This window comes from Oryzias latipes, chromosome 13, assembly GCF_053564925.1.
Source record: "Oryzias latipes strain Hd-rR chromosome 13, Olatipes_Hd-rR_3.1".
Taxonomy (NCBI): Eukaryota; Metazoa; Chordata; class Actinopteri; order Beloniformes; family Adrianichthyidae; genus Oryzias; species Oryzias latipes.
In genome coordinates this window covers 35,213,679-35,234,218 of record NC_136249.1, presented here as the reverse complement: position 1 = coordinate 35,234,218, position 20,540 = coordinate 35,213,679, and the positions used below count along the sequence as shown (strand labels likewise).

The following is a 20,540-nucleotide window of genomic DNA, read 5'->3' as shown; positions in this document are numbered from 1 at the left end:
AGAAAGACAGACGGGGGCGACACAGCGCCAGAAAGACAGACGGGGGCGACACGGCGCAAGAAAGACAGACGGGGGCGACACGGCGCCAGAAATACAGACGGGGGCGACACGGCGCCAGAAAGACAGAAGGGGGCGGCACGCCTCCAGTAAGACAGACGGGGGCGACACGGCGCCAGGTGGTCAGATGGGGGCGACCAGCGGCCGGAAGGACAGACGGGGGCAACACTGTGCCAGAAGGTCACACGGGGCGAAACGGCGGCAGAAGGACACACGGGGGCGGCATGGCGTCCAGAAGTACAGACGGGGGCGACACGGCGTCCAGAAGTACAAACGGGGGCGACACGGCATCCAGAAGTACAGACGGGGGCGACACGGCGTCCAGAAGTATAGACGGGGCGACACGGCGGCAGAAAGACAGACGGGGTGACACGGCGCCAGGAGGTTTGACGGGGGCGACACGGCGCCAGGAGGTCAGACGGGGGCGACACTGCGCCAGAAAGTCAGACGGGGGCGACATGGCGTCCAGAAGGACGGACGGGGGGGACACGGCGTCCAGAAGGACAGATGGGGGCGACACGGCGCCAGAAGGACAGACAGGGGCGACACGGCGCCAGAAGGACAGATGGGGGCGACACGGCGGCCGGAAGGACAGACGGGGGCGACGCGGCACGGCGTCCAGAAGTACAGACGGGGGCGACACGGCGTCCAGAAGGACACACGGGGGCGACACGGCGTCCAGAAGGAAAGACGGGGGCGACACGGTGCCAGGAGGTCAGACGGGGGCGACACGGCATCCAGAAGGACAGACGGGGGTGACACGGCGTCCAGAAGGAAAGATGGGGGCGACACGGCGCCAGGAGGTCAGACGGGGGCGACACGGCGCCAGGAGGTCAGACGGGGGCGACACTGGGCCAGAAGGACAGACAGGGGCGACACGGCGCCAGAAGGTCAGACGGAGGCGACACGACGCCAGAAAGACAGACGGGGGCGACACGGCACAAGAAGGACAGACGGTGTCAGAAGGCCAGACGGGGGCGACACTGCGCCAGAAGGATAGATGGGGGCGACACGGCGCCAGAAAGACAGACGGGGGCGACACGGCGCCAGAAAGACAGACGGGGGCGACACGGCGCCAGAAAGACAGACGGGGGCGACACGGCGCCAGAAAGACAGACGGGGGCGACACGGCACCAGGAGGTTTGACGGGGGCGACACGGCGCCAGTTAGACAGACGGGGGCCACACGGCGCCAGGAGGTCAGACGGGGGCGACATGGCGTCCAGAAGGACAGATGGGGGCGACACGGCGCCAGAAGGAAAGACGGGGGCGACACAGCGCCAGTTAGACAGACGGGGGCGACACTGCGCCAGAAAGTCAGACGGGGGCGACATGGCGTCCAGAAGGACAGACGGAGGCGACACGGGGTCCAGAAGGACAGATGGGGGCGACACGGCGCCAGAAGGACAGACGGGGGCGACACGGCGCCAGAAGGATAGATGGGGGCGACACGGCGCCAGAAAGACAGACGGGGGCGACACGGCGCCAGAAAGACAGACGGGGTGACACGGCGCCAGGAGGTCAGACGGGGGTGCTACGGCATCCAGAAGTACAGATGGGGGCGACACGGCGTCCAGAAGTACAGACGGGGGCGACACGGCGTCCAGAAGTACAGACGGGGGCGACACGGCGTCCAGAAGTACAGACGGGGGCGACAAGGCGTCCATAAGTACAGACGGGGGCGACACGGCGTCCAGAAGTACAGACGGGGCGACACGGCGGCAGAAAGACAGACGGGGTGACACGGCGCCAGGAGGTTTGACGGGGGCGACACGGCGCCAGGAGGTCAGACGGGGGCGACACTGCGCCAGAAAGTCAGACGGCGGCGCCATGGCGTCCAGAAGGACGGACGGGGGGGACACGGCGTCCAGAAGGACAGATGGGGGCGACACGGCGCCAGAAGGACAGACAGGGGCGACACGGCGCCAGAAGGACAGATGGGGGCGACACGGCGGCCGGAAGGACAGACGGGGGCGACGCGGCACGGCGTCCAGAAGTACAGACGGGGGCGACACGGCGTCCAGAAGGACACACGGGGGCGACACGGCGTCCAGAAGGAAAGACTGGGGCGACACGGTGCCAGGAGGTCAGACGGGGGCGACACGGCATCCAGAAGGACAGACGGGGGTGACACGGCGTCCAGAAGAACAGACGGGGGCGACACGGCGCCAGGAGGTCAGACGGGGGCGACACGGCGCCAGGAGGTCAGACGGGGGCGACACGGCGCCAGAAGGTCAGACGGAGGCGACACGGCGCCAGGAGGTCAGACGGGGGCGACACTGCGCCAGGAGGTTTGACGGGGGCGACACGGCGCCAGGAGGTCAGACGGGGGCGACACTGCGCCAGAAAGTCAGACGGCGGCGCCATGGCGTCCAGAAGGACGGACGGGGGGGACACGGCGTCCAGAAGGACAGATGGGGGCGACACGGCGCCAGAAGGACAGACAGGGGCGACACGGCGCCAGAAGGACAGATGGGGGCGACACGGCGGCCGGAAGGACAGACGGGGGCGACGCGGCACGGCGTCCAGAGGTACAGACGGGGGCGACACGGCGTCCAGAAGGACACACGGGGGCGACACGGCGTCCAGAAGGAAAGACTGGGGCGACACGGTGCCAGGAGGTCAGACGGGGGCGACACGGCATCCAGAAGGACAGACGGGGGTGACACGGCGTCCAGAAGAACAGACGGGGGCGACACGGCGCCAGGAGGTCAGACGGGGGCGACACGGCGCCAGGAGGTCAGACGGGGGCGACACGGCGCCAGAAGGTCAGACGGAGGCGACACGGCGCCAGGAGGTCAGACGGGGGCGACACTGGGCCAGAAGGACAGACAGGGGCGACACGGCGCCAGAAGGTCAGACGGAGGCGACACGACGCCAGAAAGACAGACGGGGGCGACACGGCGGCCGGAAGGACAGACGGGGGCGACACGGCACCAGGAGGTTTGACGGGGGCGACACGGCGCCAGTTAGACAGACGAGGGCCACACGGCGCCAGGAGGTCAGACGGGGGCGACATGGCGTCCAGAAGGACAGATGGGGGCGACACGGCGCCAGAAGGACAGACGGGGGCGACACGGCGCCAGTTAGACAGACGGGGGCCACACTGCGCCAGAAGGATAGATGGGGGCGACACGGCGCCAGAAGGTCAGACGGAGGCGACACGACGCCAGAAAGACAGACGGGGGCGACACGGCGGCCGGAAGGACAGACGGGGGCGACATGGCACCAGGAGGTTTGACGGGGGCGACACGGCGCCAGTTAGACAGACGGGGGCCACACGGCGCCAGGAGGTCAGACGGGGGCGACATGGCGTCCAGAAGGACAGATGGGGGCGACACGGCGCCAGAAAGACAGAAGGGGGCGGCACGCCTCCAGTAAGACAGACGGGGGCGACACGGCGCCAGGTGGTCAGATGGGGGCGACCAGCGGCCGGAAGGACAGACGGGGGCAACACTGTGCCAGAAGGTCACACGGGGCGAAACGGCGGCAGAAGGACACACGGGGGCGGCATGGCGTCCAGAAGTACAGACGGGGGCGACACGGCGTCCAGAAGTACAAACGGGGGCGACACGGCATCCAGAAGTACAGACGGGGGCGACACGGCGTCCAGAAGTATAGACGGGGCGACACGGCGGCAGAAAGACAGAGGGGGTGACACGGCGCCAGGAGGTTTGACGGGGGCGACACGGCGCCAGGAGGTCAGACGGGGGCGACACTGCGCCAGAAAGTCAGACGGGGGCGACATGGCGTCCAGAAGGACGGACGGGGGGGACACGGCGTCCAGAAGGACAGATGGGGGCGACACGGCGCCAGAAGGACAGACAGGGGCGACACGGCGCCAGAAGGACAGATGGGGGCGACACGGCGGCCGGAAGGACAGACGGGGGCGACGCGGCACGGCGTCCAGAAGTACAGACGGGGGCGACACGGCGTCCAGAAGGACACACGGGGGCGACACGGCGTCCAGAAGGACACACGGGGGCGACACGGCGTCCAGAAGGAAAGACGGGGGCGACACGGTGCCAGGAGGTCAGACGGGGGCGACACGGCATCCAGAAGGACAGACGGGGGTGACACGGCGTCCAGAAGGAAAGATGGGGGCGACACGGCGCCAGGAGGTCAGACGGGGGCGACACGGCGCCAGGAGGTCAGACGGGGGCGACACTGGGCCAGAAGGACAGACAGGGGCGACACGGCGCCAGAAGGTCAGACGGAGGCGACACGACGCCAGAAAGACAGACGGGGGCGACACGGCACAAGAAGGACAGACGGTGTCAGAAGGCCAGACGGGGGCGACACTGCGCCAGAAGGATAGATGGGGGCGACACGGCGCCAGAAAGACAGACGGGGGCGACACGGCGCCAGAAAGACAGACGGGGGCGACACGGCGCCAGAAAGACAGACGGGGGCGACACGGCGCCAGAAAGACAGACGGGGGCGACACGGCACCAGGAGGTTTGACGGGGGCGACACGGCGCCAGTTAGACAGACGGGGGCCACACGGCGCCAGGAGGTCAGACGGGGGCGACATGGCGTCCAGAAGGACAGATGGGGGCGACACGGCGCCAGAAGGAAAGACGGGGGCGACACAGCGCCAGTTAGACAGACGGGGGCGACACTGCGCCAGAAAGTCAGACGGGGGCGACATGGCGTCCAGAAGGACAGACGGAGGCGACACGGGGTCCAGAAGGACAGATGGGGGCGACACGGCGCCAGAAGGACAGACGGGGGCGACACGGCGCCAGAAGGATAGATGGGGGCGACACGGCGCCAGAAAGACAGACGGGGGCGACACGGCGCCAGAAAGACAGACGGGGTGACACGGCGCCAGGAGGTCAGACGGGGGTGCTACGGCATCCAGAAGTACAGATGGGGGCGACACGGCGTCCAGAAGTACAGACGGGGGCGACACGGCGTCCAGAAGTACAGACGGGGGCGACACGGCGTCCAGAAGTACAGACGGGGGCGACAAGGCGTCCATAAGTACAGACGGGGGCGACACGGCGTCCAGAAGTACAGACGGGGCGACACGGCGGCAGAAAGACAGACGGGGTGACACGGCGCCAGGAGGTTTGACGGGGGCGACACGGCGCCAGGAGGTCAGACGGGGGCGACACTGCGCCAGAAAGTCAGACGGCGGCGCCATGGCGTCCAGAAGGACGGACGGGGGGGACACGGCGTCCAGAAGGACAGATGGGGGCGACACGGCGCCAGAAGGACAGACAGGGGCGACACGGCGCCAGAAGGACAGATGGGGGCGACACGGCGGCCGGAAGGACAGACGGGGGCGACGCGGCACGGCGTCCAGAAGTACAGACGGGGGCGACACGGCGTCCAGAAGGACACACGGGGGCGACACGGCGTCCAGAAGGAAAGACTGGGGCGACACGGTGCCAGGAGGTCAGACGGGGGCGACACGGCATCCAGAAGGACAGACGGGGGTGACACGGCGTCCAGAAGAACAGACGGGGGCGACACGGCGCCAGGAGGTCAGACGGGGGCGACACGGCGCCAGGAGGTCAGACGGGGGCGACACGGCGCCAGAAGGTCAGACGGAGGCGACACGGCGCCAGGAGGTCAGACGGGGGCGACACTGCGCCAGGAGGTTTGACGGGGGCGACACGGCGCCAGGAGGTCAGACGGGGGCGACACTGCGCCAGAAAGTCAGACGGCGGCGCCATGGCGTCCAGAAGGACGGACGGGGGGGACACGGCGTCCAGAAGGACAGATGGGGGCGACACGGCGCCAGAAGGACAGACAGGGGCGACACGGCGCCAGAAGGACAGATGGGGGCGACACGGCGGCCGGAAGGACAGACGGGGGCGACGCGGCACGGCGTCCAGAAGTACAGACGGGGGCGACACGGCGTCCAGAAGGACACACGGGGGCGACACGGCGTCCAGAAGGAAAGACTGGGGCGACACGGTGCCAGGAGGTCAGACGGGGGCGACACGGCATCCAGAAGGACAGACGGGGGTGACACGGCGTCCAGAAGAACAGACGGGGGCGACACGGCGCCAGGAGGTCAGACGGGGGCGACACGGCGCCAGGAGGTCAGACGGGGGCGACATGGCGCCAGAAGGTCAGACGGAGGCGACACGGCGCCAGGAGGTCAGACGGGGGCGACACTGGGCCAGAAGGACAGACAGGGGCGACACGGCGCCAGAAGGTCAGACGGAGGCGACACGACGCCAGAAAGACAGACGGGGGCGACACGGCGGCCGGAAGGACAGACGGGGGCGACACGGCACCAGGAGGTTTGACGGGGGCGACACGGCGCCAGTTAGACAGACGAGGGCCACACGGCGCCAGGAGGTCAGACGGGGGCGACATGGCGTCCAGAAGGACAGATGGGGGCGACACGGCGCCAGAAGGACAGACGGGGGCGACACGGCGCCAGTTAGACAGACGGGGGCCACACTGCGCCAGAAGGATAGATGGGGGCGACACGGCGCCAGAAGGTCAGACGGAGGCGACACGACGCCAGAAAGACAGACGGGGGCGACACGGCGGCCGGAAGGACAGACGGGGGCGACATGGCACCAGGAGGTTTGACGGGGGCGACACGGCGCCAGTTAGACAGACGGGGGCCACACGGCGCCAGGAGGTCAGACGGGGGCGACATGGCGTCCAGAAGGACAGATGGGGGCGACACGGCGCCAGAAGGACAGACGGGGGCGACACGGCGCCAGTTAGACAGACGGGGACCACACTGCGCCAGAAGGATAGATGGGGGCGACACGGCGCCAGAAAGACAGACGGGGGCGACACGGCGCCAGAAAGACAGACGGGGGCGACACGGCACCAGGAGGTTTGACGGGGGCGACACGGCGCCAGTTAGACAGACGGGGGCCAAACGGCGCCAGGAGGTCAGACGGGGGCGACATGGCGTCCAGAAGGACAGATGGGGGCGACACGGCGCCAGAAGGACAGACGGGGGCGACACAGCGCCAGTTAGACAGACGGGGGCGACACTGCGCCAGAAAGTCAGAAGGGGGCGACATGGCGTCCAGAAGGACAGACGGAGGCGACACGGGGTCCAGAAGGACAGATGGGGGCGACACGGCGCCAGAAGGACAGACGGGGGCGACACGGCGCCAGAAGGATAGATGGGGGCGACACGGCGCCAGAAAGACAGACGGGGGCGACACGGCGCCAGAAAGACAGACGGGGTGACACGGCGCCAGGAGGTCAGACGGGGGTGCTACGGCATCCAGAAGTACAGATGGGGGCGACACGGCATCCAGAAGTACAGACGGGGGCGACACGGCGTCCAGAAGTACAGACGGGGGCGACACGGCGTCCAGAAGTACAGACGGGGGCGACATGGCGTCCAGAAGTACAGACGGGGCCACACGGCGGCAGAAAGACAGACGGGGTGACACGGCGCCAGGAGGTTTGACGGGGGCGACACGGCGCCAGGAGGTCAGACGGGGGCGACACTGCGCCAGAAAGTCAGACGGGGGCGACATGGCGTCCAGAAAGACGGACGGGGGGGACACGGCGTCCAGAAGGACAGATGGGGGCGACACGGCGCCAGAAGGACAGACAGGGGCGACACGGCGCCAGAAGGACAGATGTGGGCGACACGGCGGCCGGAAGGACAGACGGGGGCGACGCGGCATGGCGTCCAGAAGTACAGACGGGGGCGACACGGCGTCCAGAAGGACACACGGGGGCGACACGCAGCCAGAAGGAAAGACGGGGGCGACACGGTGCCAGGAGGTCAGACGGGGGCGACACGGCATCCAGAAGGACAGACGGGGGTGACACGGCGTCCAGAAGGACAGATGGGGGCGACACGGCGCCAGAAGGACAGATGGGGGCGACACGGCGGCCGGAAGGACAGACGGGGGCGACGCGGCACGGCGTCCAGAAGTACAGACGGGGGCGACACGGCGTCCAGAAGGACACACGGGGGCGACACGGCGTCCAGAAGGAAAGACGGGGGCGACACGGTGCCAGGAGGTCAGACGGGGGCGACACGGCGTCCAGAAGGACAGACGGGGGTGACACGGCGTCCAGAAGGACAGACGGGGGCGACACGGCGCCAGGAGGTCAGACGGGGGCGACACGGCGCCAGGAGGTCAGACGGGGTTGACACTGGGCCAGAAGGACAGACAGGGGCGACACGGCGCCAGAAGGTCAGACGGAGGCGACACGACGCCAGAAAGACAGACGGGGGCGACACGGCACAAGAAGGACAGACGGGGGCGACACGGCGCCAGAGAGACAGAAGGGGGCGACACGCCTCCAGTAAGACAGACGGGGGCGACACGGCGCTGGGTGGTCAGACGGGGGCGACACGGTGTCAGCAGGTCAGACGGTGTCAGAAGGCCAGACGGGGGCGACACTGCGCCAGAAGGATAGATGGGGGCGACACGGCGCCAGAAAGACAGACGGGGGCGACACGGCGCCAGAAAGACAGACGGGGGCGACACGGCGCCAGAAAGACAGACGGGGGCGACACGGCGCCAGAAAGACAGACGGGGGCGACACGGCACCAGGAGGTTTGACGGGGGCGACACGGCGCCAGTTAGACAGACGGGGGCCACACGGCGCCAGGAGGTCAGACGGGGGCGACATGGCGTCCAGAAGGACAGATGGGGGCGACACGGCGCCAGAAGGACAGACGGGGGCGACACAGCGCCAGTTAGACAGACGGGGGCGACACTGCGCCAGAAAGTCAGACGGGGGCGATATGGCGTCCAGATGGACAGACGGAGGCGACACGGGGTCCAGAAGGACAGATGGGGGCGACACGGCGCCAGAAGGACAGACGGGGGCGACACGGCGCCAGAAAGACAGACGGGGGCGACACGGCGCCAGAAAGACAGACGGGGTGACACGGCGCCACGAGGTCAGACGGGGGTGCTACGGCATCCAGAAGTACAGATGGGGGCGACACGGCGTCCAGAAGTACAGACGGGGGCGACACGGCGTCCAGAAGTACAGACGGGGGCGACACGGCGTCCAGAAGTACGGACGGGGGCGACACGGCGTCCAGAAGGACGGACGGTGGTGACACGGCACCAGAAGGAAAAATGGGGGTGGCACGGGACCAGAAAGACAGACGGGGGCGACACGGCGTCCAGAAGTACGGACGGGGGCGACACGGCGTCCAGAAGGACGGACGGGGGTGACACGGCACCAGAAGGAAAAATGGGGGTGGCACGGGACCAGAAAGACAGACGGGGGCGACACGGCGCCAGAAAGACAGACGGGGGCGACACGGTGCCAGTAAGAGAGACGGGGGCGACACGTTGTGAAGTGGTGGTTTCAGCTCTGAACTCCAACCCGTCTCATCTGACCGAACTGGACCTGAGTAACAACCAGCTGACAGTTTCAACAGTCAAGGTTCTGTGTGCTGGACTGGAAAGTCCAAACTCCAGACTGCAGATTCTGAGGTCAGAACACTTTTGCTGATGTTGTTTTGAATTCACATTTGCAGCTGAAAAAATTTAGTCCAAACGTCCATCAGTAGTTTGGCTTTTGCTAAACGCCGCTAGATGGGCTAAATTCCCCTTGGGGACCGGTGAGCTGCAGCCGAATCGGGAGGCAGTAGCGTTAAGGGACTTGTCTAAGGACCCTCACTGGGTGATGTTAATTACTCGCCATTGACATGGTTATTGCCCCCAGTACCAATGCTCATTCCCCTCCGGGAATTAAACCCTGGTTTTCTGCATGGTAGCTTCCCACCTTACCAACCGAGCTGCGCTATAGACTTTGAGTGCAGTGGTGTTCAGAAGAAGCCGTGCAGAACCACCGGACCCCGTGCACCGGACCTGTGGTTCATGTCTGATTCATGCACACAGGTCATCGCATCCATTTTTCTTCTACATCCAGGTTGGAGAGCTGCAATTTGTCAGAGATCAGCTGTGATGCTCTGGTCTCTGCTCTGAAATCCAACCCGTCCCACCTGACAGAACTGGACCTGAGTGGGAAGAAAGACCTGTATGATTCCTGAGTGAAACACTTCTGTGGTCTTCTGGAGAGTCCAGAATGCAGACTGAAGTCTCTGAGGTCAGTCTCTATGTAAAGGAAAGCTAGTTTTTGGAACGCCGTGTTAAAACCTTCAACGCTCATTTTTTTTATTTTAAAGAGTCATTCTTATCAAAAAGGGGTTTTTAACATGTTGTTCATTTTTGTGATGATGGAGGACATTTATGGAGAAAATTAAGCTCAACATTGCATCTCTGAATATTTCTTTATACTTGAAAACGAGGGTATTTGTGACGTAGAAAATACGCTGGGCGGGGCCACAAGCTCCCTACTCTGCCTCATTCTGATCATCCCTGTCAGTCAAACAGATCCATGAATGTCTTTCTTTTCCTCGTCTGCACCAACCGTCCCGCCCACAACTCAGATGTGAATTTCTAATGAACTCCTGCCGCTCTGCAGAAACTATGTCCTAGAAGACGACACAGGTTTTAAGGTTTTGGTTAAATACGGCATCATCATAATCAAACGACCACTGGGACCGATCTGACAATTGATCAAAAGTTGATCAGAGTGGGACTTTTCCTCTTTTTTTTTATACTAAGTGAAATTTCGCGTTCTTGCTTCTCACCTGGAGCCTCTAAAAATGATGAAATCAGATCAGAATCAGAATCCTTTTATTGCACGGCGTCCAGAAGTAAAGACGGGGGCGACACGGCGTCCAGAAGGACACACGGGGGCGACACGGCGTCCAGAAGGAAAGACGGGGGCGACACGGTGCCAGGAGGTCAGACGGGGGCGACACGGCATCCAGAAGGACAGACGGGGGTGACACGGCGTCCAGAAGGACAGATGGGGGCGACACGGCGCCAGAAGGACAGATGGGGGCGACACGGCGGCCGGAAGGACAGACGGGGGCGACGCGGCACAGCGTCCAGAAGTACAGACGGGGGCGACACGGCGTCCAGAAGGACACACGGGGGCGACACGGCGTCCAGAAGGAAAGACGGGGGCGACACGGTGCCAGGAGGTCAGACGGGGGCGACACGGCGTCCAGAAGGACAGACGGGGGTGACACGGCGTCCAGAAGGACAGACGGGGGCGACACGGCGCCAGGAGGTCAGACGGGGGCGACACGGCGCCAGGAGGTCAGACGGGGGCGACACTGGGCCAGAAGGACAGACAGGGGCGAGACGGTGCCAGAAGGTCAGACGGAGGCGACACGACGCCAGAAAGACAGACGGGGGCGACACGGCACCAGGAGGTTTGACGGGGGCGACACGGCGCCAGTTAGACAGACGGGGGCCACACGGCGCCAGGAGGTCAGACGGGGGTGACATGGCGTCCAGAAGGACAGATGGGGGCGACACGGCGCCAGAAGGACAGACGGGGGCGACACAGCGCCAGTTAGACAGACGGGGGCGACACTGCGCCAGAAAGTCAGACGGGGGCGACAATGCGTCCAGAAGGACAGACGGAGGCGACACGGGGTCCAGAAGGACAGATGGGGGCGACACGGCGCCAGAAGGACAGACGGGGGCGACACGGCGACAGAAGGATAGATGGGGGCGACACGGCGCCAGAAAGACAGACGGGGGCGACACGGCGCCAGAAAGACAGACGGGGTGACACGGCGCCAGGAGGTCAGACGGGGGTGCTACGGCATCCAGAAGTACAGATGGGGGCGACACGGCGTCCAGAAGTACAGACGGGGGCGACACGGCGTCCAGAAGTACAGACGGGGGCGACACGGCGTCCAGAAGTACGGACGGGGGCGACACGGCGTCCAGAAGGACGGACGGGGGTGACACGGCGTCCAGAAGTACAGACGGGGGCGACACGGCGTCCAGAAGTACGGACGGGGGCGACACGGCGTCCAGAAGGACGGACGGGGGTGACACGGCACCAGAAGGACAGATGGGGGCGACACGGCGCCAGAAGGACAGACGGGGGCGACACGGCGCCAGAAGGATAGATGGGGGCGACACGGCGCCAGAAAGACAGACGGGGGCGACACGGCGCCAGAAAGACAGACGGGGTGACACGGCGCCAGGAGGTCAGACGGGGGTGCTACGGCATCCAGAAGTACAGATGGGGGCGACACGGCGTCCAGAAGTACAGACGGGGGCGACACGGCGTCCAGAAGTACAGACGGGGGCGACACGGCGTCCAGAAGTACGGACGGGGGCGACACGGCGTCCAGAAGGACGGACGGGGGTGACACGGCACCAGAAGGAAAAATGGGGGTGGCACGGGACCAGAAAGACAGACGGGGGCGACACGGCGCCAGAAAGACAGACGGGGGCGACACGGTGCCAGTAAGAGAGACGGGGGCGACACGTTGTGAAGTGGTGGTTTCAGCTCTGAACTCCAACCCGTCTCATCTGACCGAACTGGACCTGAGTAACAACCAGCTGACAGTTTTAACAGTCAAGGTTCTGTGTGCTGGACTGGAAAGTCCAAACTCCAGACTGCAGATTCTGAGGTCAGAACACTTTTGCTGATGTTGTTTTGAATTCACATTTGCAGCTGAAAAAATTTAGTCCAAACGTCCATCAGTAGTTTGGCTTTTGCTAAACGCCGCTAGATGGGCTAAATTCCCCTTGGGGACCGGTGAGCTGCAGCCGAATCGGGAGGCAGTAGCGTTAAGGGACTTGTCTAAGGACCCTCACTGGGTGATGTTAATTACTCGCCATTGACATGGTTATTGCCCCCAGTACCAATGCTCATTCCCCTCCGGGAATTAAACCCTGGTTTTCTGCATGGTAGCTTCCCACCTTACCAACCGAGCTGCGCTATAGACTTTGAGTGCAGTGGTGTTCAGAAGAGGCCGAGCAGAACCACAGGACCCCGTGCACCGGACCTGTGGTTCATGTCTGATTCATGCACACAGGTCATCGCATCCATTTTTCTTCTACATCCAGGTTGGAGAGCTGCAATTTGTCAGAGATCAGCTGTGATGCTCTGGTCTCTGCTCTGAAATCCAACCCGTCCCACCTGACAGAACTGGACCTGAGTGGGAAGAAAGACCTGTATGATTCCTGAGTGAAACACTTCTGTGGTCTTCTGGAGAGTCCAGAATGCAGACTGAAGTCTCTGAGGTCAGTCTCTATGTAAAGGAAAGCTAGTTTTTGGAACGCCGTGTTAAAACCTTCAACGCTCATTTTTTTTATTTTAAAGAGTCATTCTTATCAAAAAGGGGTTTTTAACATGTTGTTCATTTTTGTGATGATGGAGGACATTTATGGAGAAAATTAAGCTCAACATTGCATCTCTGAATATTTCTTTATACTTGAAAACGAGGGTATTTGTGACGTAGAAAATACTCTGGGCGGGGCCACAAGCTCCCTACTCTGCCTCATTCTGATCATCCCTGTCAGTCAAACAGATCCATGAATGTCTTTCTTTTCCTCGTCTGCACCAACCGTCCCGCCCACAACTCAGATGTGAATTTCTAATGAACTCCTGCCGCTCTGCAGAAACTATGTCCTAGAAGACGACACAGGTTTTAAGGTTTTGGTTAAATACGGCATCATCATAATCAAACGACCACTGGGACCGATTTGACAATTGATCAAAAGTTGATCAGAGTGGGACTTTTCCTCTTTTTTTTATACTAAGTGAAATTTCGCGTTCTTGCTTCTCACCTGGAGCCTCTAAAAATGATGAAATCAGATCAGAATCAGAATCAGAATCCTTTTATTGTCATACGCACAGCTTTTACACCGACATACGAAATTACTTCCAGTGCAACCCAAACAAGATCAGACATACAACAAATACACATACAGTTCGAGTTTTACTGAGGCAGCTGCAGCGACTGCGCACCTTTTTCTTAGGATGGGTAAAGATGGTTACAATAGGTGGGTAGGGTGATGATTGGTGACAAAAAAAGTGGTATCTCAACACTGTGATACAATGTGTAGGTACAAGAAAAAAAACACCGTCTGAACACAGAAGCACATATTCTCACAGCCACGCAGTACACAAGGATCACTGGGAGGGTTGGATAGGGGGGTGGGCCCCCCCGGGCCCCCCCCCTGTGTTACACTCCGGTCGCAGCTGCTCCTCACGGGCGCTCGCGTCTCCAGGAGTGCTCACTCGGGGGCGGGGGGTGAGTTCCGAGGAATGTCGAGGTCAAGGGGGGGGAAGCAGCAGCATCGGCCTTCAGCACAGCAGCGGTTTTCACACTCTGAGAGCGAATGATGTTTTGGTTGGAGCCAAGGAGTCTCAGCTCGGGGGGGGGGGTCCGATTAGATTAGATTTTCCGGCGCCAGCAGGTTGTTTGCTCTGCTGGCTGTGTCCTTGACTGGTCTTGCACTGAGAGGCAGATTTGATTCAAAATTAGCTTAAAAAACAGGAGCCGTCCTCCACCGTGCACCGTCCTTCATGTTGCTTCCTGATCTGCTGATGAGCTGCTCCTCTGGATGCAGGCTGGACGACTGCGGCTTGTCTAAAGCCGGCTGCGACGCTCTGGTCTCAGCTCTGAGGTCTGCTGGGAACCACCTGACAGAACTGGATCTGAGAGGGAACAGCCTGCAGGACTCAAATGTTCGGCCGCTCCAGGACCTGATGAAGACTCCGGACTGCAACCTGCGCACCTTAAGGTCAGATTCTGAGGCTCCTGCAAAGCTGCAGCGTCTCAGGTAAAGGCAGGCAGTCGGCCAATCACAGCAGCAGAGCGTCCAGCACACCTGAAGCCACTTTTGGTTGACATCTTCTCATTGCAGATGGAAGTACTGGCACTGATCGGGTCGTGTGTTCTGACAACCAAAGTTGCAGCTCGTCTGTTCAGGAGGAGCAAAGAGATGAAGCAGAGGAGGTGAAGAAGACTACGCTGGAGGAAATGGTTTATTTCCGGCCATCAAAGAAAAAAAAGAACTAGAGAAGACAAACCACAGAAGTAACTATCGATACAGAGATAGATCAGACTTAGAATAATTCTTTTTGACGTGATAAATATGGAGTTAAAGAAAAGTTGATATTCTGTAGATTGTCCATGTTGGCTCCAAGCTCGGTTCTCCTTTCTGCTGTCAGATCATCATCCTTTCTTCTGGTTTTAGCACAGATTTCTTTAAGTTTTCTTCACTGTCATGTGAACTGATCTGAACTCAAAACTGGCGCTGTGCAGCGTGCACGCTCCACCTCCGTTTCGTTGGGTGGATTCGGCTGTCTGTGGGTGAAAAAGATCAAACTTGTACAGGGCGCACAGATGGCCAACATGAAATGTCGAGGTCGTGGACCCTCATTGAACCCGTATGGAGAAAGTTTGACGGCTCCTTGCGTGCTGCCTAACCGTTAACCTGAATTTCCACTAGTCTGTCCACGGTGTCTCTCCAGTGCGATCGTCCGTCTCATGATCATCAGTTAATTTACATAGACACCCCCCCCCCCCCCCCCGGATCCCGGAGGAGTGGTCTGTCCTGTCACACCCTCAAGTAGTTGGTCCTGCTGGATGCAGGACCCCATGCCTTTTGCTTCCTAACTGAGTCCTTGTAAAATAGGATTTGTTTCATAAATGATGTTATGTTTTTGAATCTCTAATATTCGTCGGCCATGGTGGTCTTATTTTTGGTTTTAACGTGCATTATCATGTGAACACGTCACCTTAAATATGAAATTTAGTCTTTTAAAGTTTTATTTTGAAAGTACAACGGGAGTTTTTATTTTGAAATCCGGACCCGTTTCTGGTTCCCCGACTTTTTGCCGGAAGAATTTATGCATAAACGGACTGGAAATAGAACTCCTGCGTTACGCTGGAGGGTAGGGTAAAGCTACTCTCCAGCGTTACAGACCAGTGGAAATAAGCCTTTAGACGATCATAGTGGGCGTCCTGGGGGCATTAGCGTATCACGTGTACCTCCTGGGTGTGGTCAGTAAGAGGGCCAGTACTCACACCTATTAACGACTAGAGTGCAGCATAAGGACGCCGTACGACATCATGACCTGTACATCATAAGTGCGTGTAAACCAGATGCACGACAACGCTACGTTCCATTTAAGTGACGTTCCTTGTGGCGGCTGTACGAGCCTCAAGACACACATGTGCTCCCCTTTAGATGCAGCCGTTCCTCTACGACCCTCCATGGACCCAGGTTAACCCCGTACAGGTGCTGTGACTGAGACTCTAAGACACAAATTTTCAAAAAGCTGCTCTGACGGTGAGTCTTTCATTAGTCAGAACAGGAAGTTGCACAGGAAGTCAGGTCTTCTGGTAAACGTGAGCTGCTGAGTTCAGCTGCAGGAAACAAACAGTCCTGCTCCACTCGTTCCTTGTTCTCCACGCTGTAGCGCTTCTTTAAAAAGAATTGCAGCTCGACACAAAGATGCACTTTTTATTGTTTTCTTATCAAAGCCCAATAAAAGTAAAAGGGTGAAAGAAAGTCAAAGAAATTCTTTAGAAATGTGTGACTATAGAGGAAGAAGAAAAAAGAGAAACATTAGTTCTACCTGTGCTTGTGTATGAGGGGATTAACATGCTTTTCTGTGAAAAACATATTATCCACTGTCATTTCTGGATGTGGTCTTTGTGTTATATGTTCAGGGTTTATTTATGTTATGGACGGTTCACCTGACGCACAGCGGCCCCGCCCCAAGGTTATTAAATGGGGTCGGAACAGGTGCGCAAGGGGATGGAAGAAGGAAGGTGAAAGACGCGCTGACAGCTGCCGCCGTGCTCTTCTCCCGTGACAAAAGACTTCCGAGTTATTCGCTGTTCCTTGCCTGCTGGATTTACCCCACCAACATTCTGTGGAGTCCAGATGAGTGACGGGGGAGCCGAAACTGGAGATTTATTCGAAAGGCCGAAGAAAGTGCCATGCGCGATCCCGTGAGTGGGTGCATTTCCAGATAAACTGATCAAAGAGACCAGCTGGTGAGATCGACACATTTTTTCCTTCTTGGGTACGCAGGAAAAGAACAGTTTTTACTTTTTACTGGTATACCAGTTTATTTTTTGGGGGGGGGGTTCTTTTGGTTGGATTTATTGGACTGACAGAGGCCGCGATGCGCGTTCGCGTGGACATTTCATTGACTCTTGTATGGGCGCCGTCCGATAGTCGAACCTCGGATTCAGGAACAACAGTGCGGTTTCCGTCCTGGTCGTGGAACAGTGGACCAGCTCTACACCCTATCTAGAGTGCTGGAGGGATTGTGGGAGTTCGCTCATCCAGTCCATATGTGTTTTGTGGATTTGGAGAAGGCGTTCGACCGCGTCCCCCGTGGCATCCTGTGGGGGGTGCTCTGGGAGTATGGGGTCCGGGGAGCCTTACTGAGGGCTGTCCGGTCTCTGTACGACCGGAGTAGGAGCTTGGTTCGCATAGCCGGCAGTAAGTCAGACCTGTTCCCGGTCCACGTTGGACTCCGGCAAGGCTGCCCTTTATCACCGGTTCTGTTCATAGTTTTTATGGACAGAATTTCTAGGCGCAGCCAGGGGCCGGAAGGGATCTGGTTTGGGGACCACAGGATTTCCTCTCTGCTTTTTGCAGATGATGTTGTCCTGTTGGCTTCATCGAGCCGGGACCTCCAGCGTGCATTGGGGCGGTTTGCGGCCGAGTGTGAAGCGGCTGGGATGAGGGTCAGTACCGCTAAATCTGAGGCCATGGTCCTTGACCGGAGAAAGGTAGCTTGCCATCTCTCGGTGGGTGGAGTGTCCTTGCCCCAGGTGGAGGAGTTTAAATACCTCGGGGTCTTGTTCACGAGTGAGGGAAGATCGGAGCGTGAGATTGACGGGCGGATCGGAGTGGCGTCCGTAGTTATGCGGTCGCTCTATCGGTCCGTCGTGGTGAAGAGAGAGCTGAGCCGAAAAGCAAAGCTCTCAATTTACCGGTCGATCTACGTTCCAGTACTCACCTATGGTCATGAGCTATGGGTCATGACCGAAAGAACGAGGTCCCGAATACAAGCGGCTGAAATGAGCTTCCTCCGCAGGGTGGCTGGGCGCTCCCTTAGAGATAGGGTGAGAAGCTCGGCCACTCGCGGGGAGCTCGGAGTAGAACCGCTTCTCCTCCACATCGAAAGGAGCCAGCTGGGGTGGCTCGGGCATCTAGTCCGGATGCCCCCTGGACGCCTCCCTGGAGAGGTGTTCCGGGCATGTCCCACTGGGCGGAGGCCCCGGGGAAGACCCAGGACACGCTGGAGAGACTACGTCTCTCGGCTGGCCTGGGAACGCCTCGGGGTCCCCCCAGAGGAGCTGGAGGAAGTGGCTAGGGTGAGGGAAGTCTGGGCATCTCTGCTCAGTCTGCTGCCCCCGCGACCTGGTCCCGGATAAGCGGAGGAAGATGGATGGATGGATGGATGGATTGTATAAGCGTGCACCTGTGGAAAAAAGAGAGAGGAAAAAGAAACTTGGTAGAAAAGAAAATTAAATTTATGTTTGGAAAATCTTACAGGTGTATTTTGGTTTTGATATGATAATGTGATTCTGTTGAAACAGTGTTTGAAGAACCCAAAAGAACTTTTGATAGCAGACATTATTTAAAATTAAGTAGTGTTTGTTACAGTGGTGGCCAGTATGGGGACTAAATTTGTCTGTTAAATCTTTCATTTAAATTGTTACAAAAAAAAAGCCAAAAAGGAAAAGACCTGTAAAATTTTATATTCTCATTTATGTCAAGTATAAATATACTGTAATTGTATCCAGAGCAATATGGCTGATGATAGGCCTGACAATGTGGGTACAAATCCAGATCAGTCCATGCTATGTGATCACCCCACGAGTGAAGTGGATGGCGAAGAATATGGTCAAACGATGCAGGGTGACTCATTTGACCATAACATCAGTGAACATGAGCAGCGAGGAGGAGATGCTTGGGTCACCAGGAGGAACCCTGTGGAGGAAGTCGCCTCACTCATCAGTTCTCTTTACCTGTCAGATGATGATCAGGAAGAAAATGTCACACTTGTAGACAATAACACTTCTTATATGGATGCACCTCCTTTAATTTCTCTATATAATATCTTAGATGTTCTGGGGCAAAGAGTAACATCATTAGAAAATGATTTTAGAGACTCTGTGGAAAGTGCTTTTAACAGGGAGATTAGTGTCCGATGTCATGTAGACAACTCTTTAGAAGTCCTTGAACAACTCATGGCGTCAATGATGCAACAGTTTGAGCAGAAATTGGTTGAAGTGGAAGAAGAAGTGGAAGGAAGTGGAAGGCTGAAATCCAAAGACTGAAGCGCGCCAGTCCAGCTACTATCTCCACGTCTCTCTTCACTGATTGAGCGCGGCTCCGTCACCAACACTCCTTTCCTCCTGCGGCGGAGCCATTACGAATGAGAACTTCACAAACCCAAACTATTTTTGATTCAGTGTCTCAGACACCCAGTTTTCCTTCCGGTTCTGCATCTGCGCTAGGTGAAGTACACCTTTCTTCTACCTCAGGTCCTCAGTCAATGCACATGTTGTCTCCAACACTAGCTTTGCCAAGCACCAGCAAAAGCTCTCCAGTACCACTACCAGTAAACATGTCACTGAATACCACTGCTAGCCATGTGGCAAATGCTCCAATGATGTATGCGAAACCAGCAATCCGTATGGATTTCCCATCTTTCAGTGGGTCCAGAGAAGTCGCAGAAATATTAAACTTCATTGAGCTATGTGAAACCTTCTTGGCTGTAAGGCCACTAACTGATGCTGAGCTAATAGGCACATTGTCTGGTGTTCTTAAAGGGCCCGCACATAGTTGGTGGAGTGTGGCTAAAGCTCAAGTACACAACTGGCATGAGTTTAGAGAGGCATTTCAAATTGCCTTTCTTCCGCCTGACTACCTGGCTGAAGTGGAGGAAAAACTACGAGACATGGTGCAGTTACCAGGGCAATGTCTTAGGGACTTTGCCTATGATTACCGGGCTCTATGTTTAAAATGGAAACCAGACATCAGTGAAACAGAGCTGGTGAGAAAGATTTTAAATAATTGTAACCCGCGAATTGCTGGATGTTTAAGAGGGACTGTAACCACCGTAGACCAGATGGTGAGGATAGGCACACTAGTGGAAAGGGACTGTAGTTCATCAAAAGACTACTGGGGGAAAGTTGATCAGCAGAAAGCTAAAGAAAAACCTTATAAAAAAACTCTTGACAAAAGTTCGTCTAAGAAGACAGCAGACGTAGTAACCATGGTTAAACAGGGAAAGATGCCTAGGTTATCTTTGCTACACGTCCCAGTGACTATTAGGGGAAAACAATGCAGGGCTGTGTTCGACACTGGTTGTACATTTACCCTTATGAATCACAGGCTGTGGTTGGAGATAGCTCGGAGTGATGAAACCCTGAACCCATGCAATGATCAAAGCTTTGTTTTGGCTGATGGCAAAACACACTATGCCCTGGGTAAAATTTGTCTGATGTACTGCTGGCATGATGTCACCTACCCCTTAGACACTTACATCATGGCAGATGACAACCTTGCTTTCTTGCTTATATTAGGTCTTGATTTCCTCCGTAAAACCTCTACCATCATTGACCTTAGCAACCACACATATGGAACTCGTGGGTCTAAAAGCAGCACTTTCCATCCGTTTTTGTTGCCTGAAGAAAAA

At 58.6% G+C, this 20,540-nt stretch overlaps 1 long non-coding RNA gene across 1 annotated transcript in view; it reads right to left on the bottom strand.

Moving 5' to 3' along the window:
- The window catches only part of LOC144981599 (uncharacterized), a 383,701-nt gene that overhangs the window by 111,937 nt on the left and 251,224 nt on the right, over window positions 1-20,540 (bottom strand). The window lies entirely within an intron of this gene.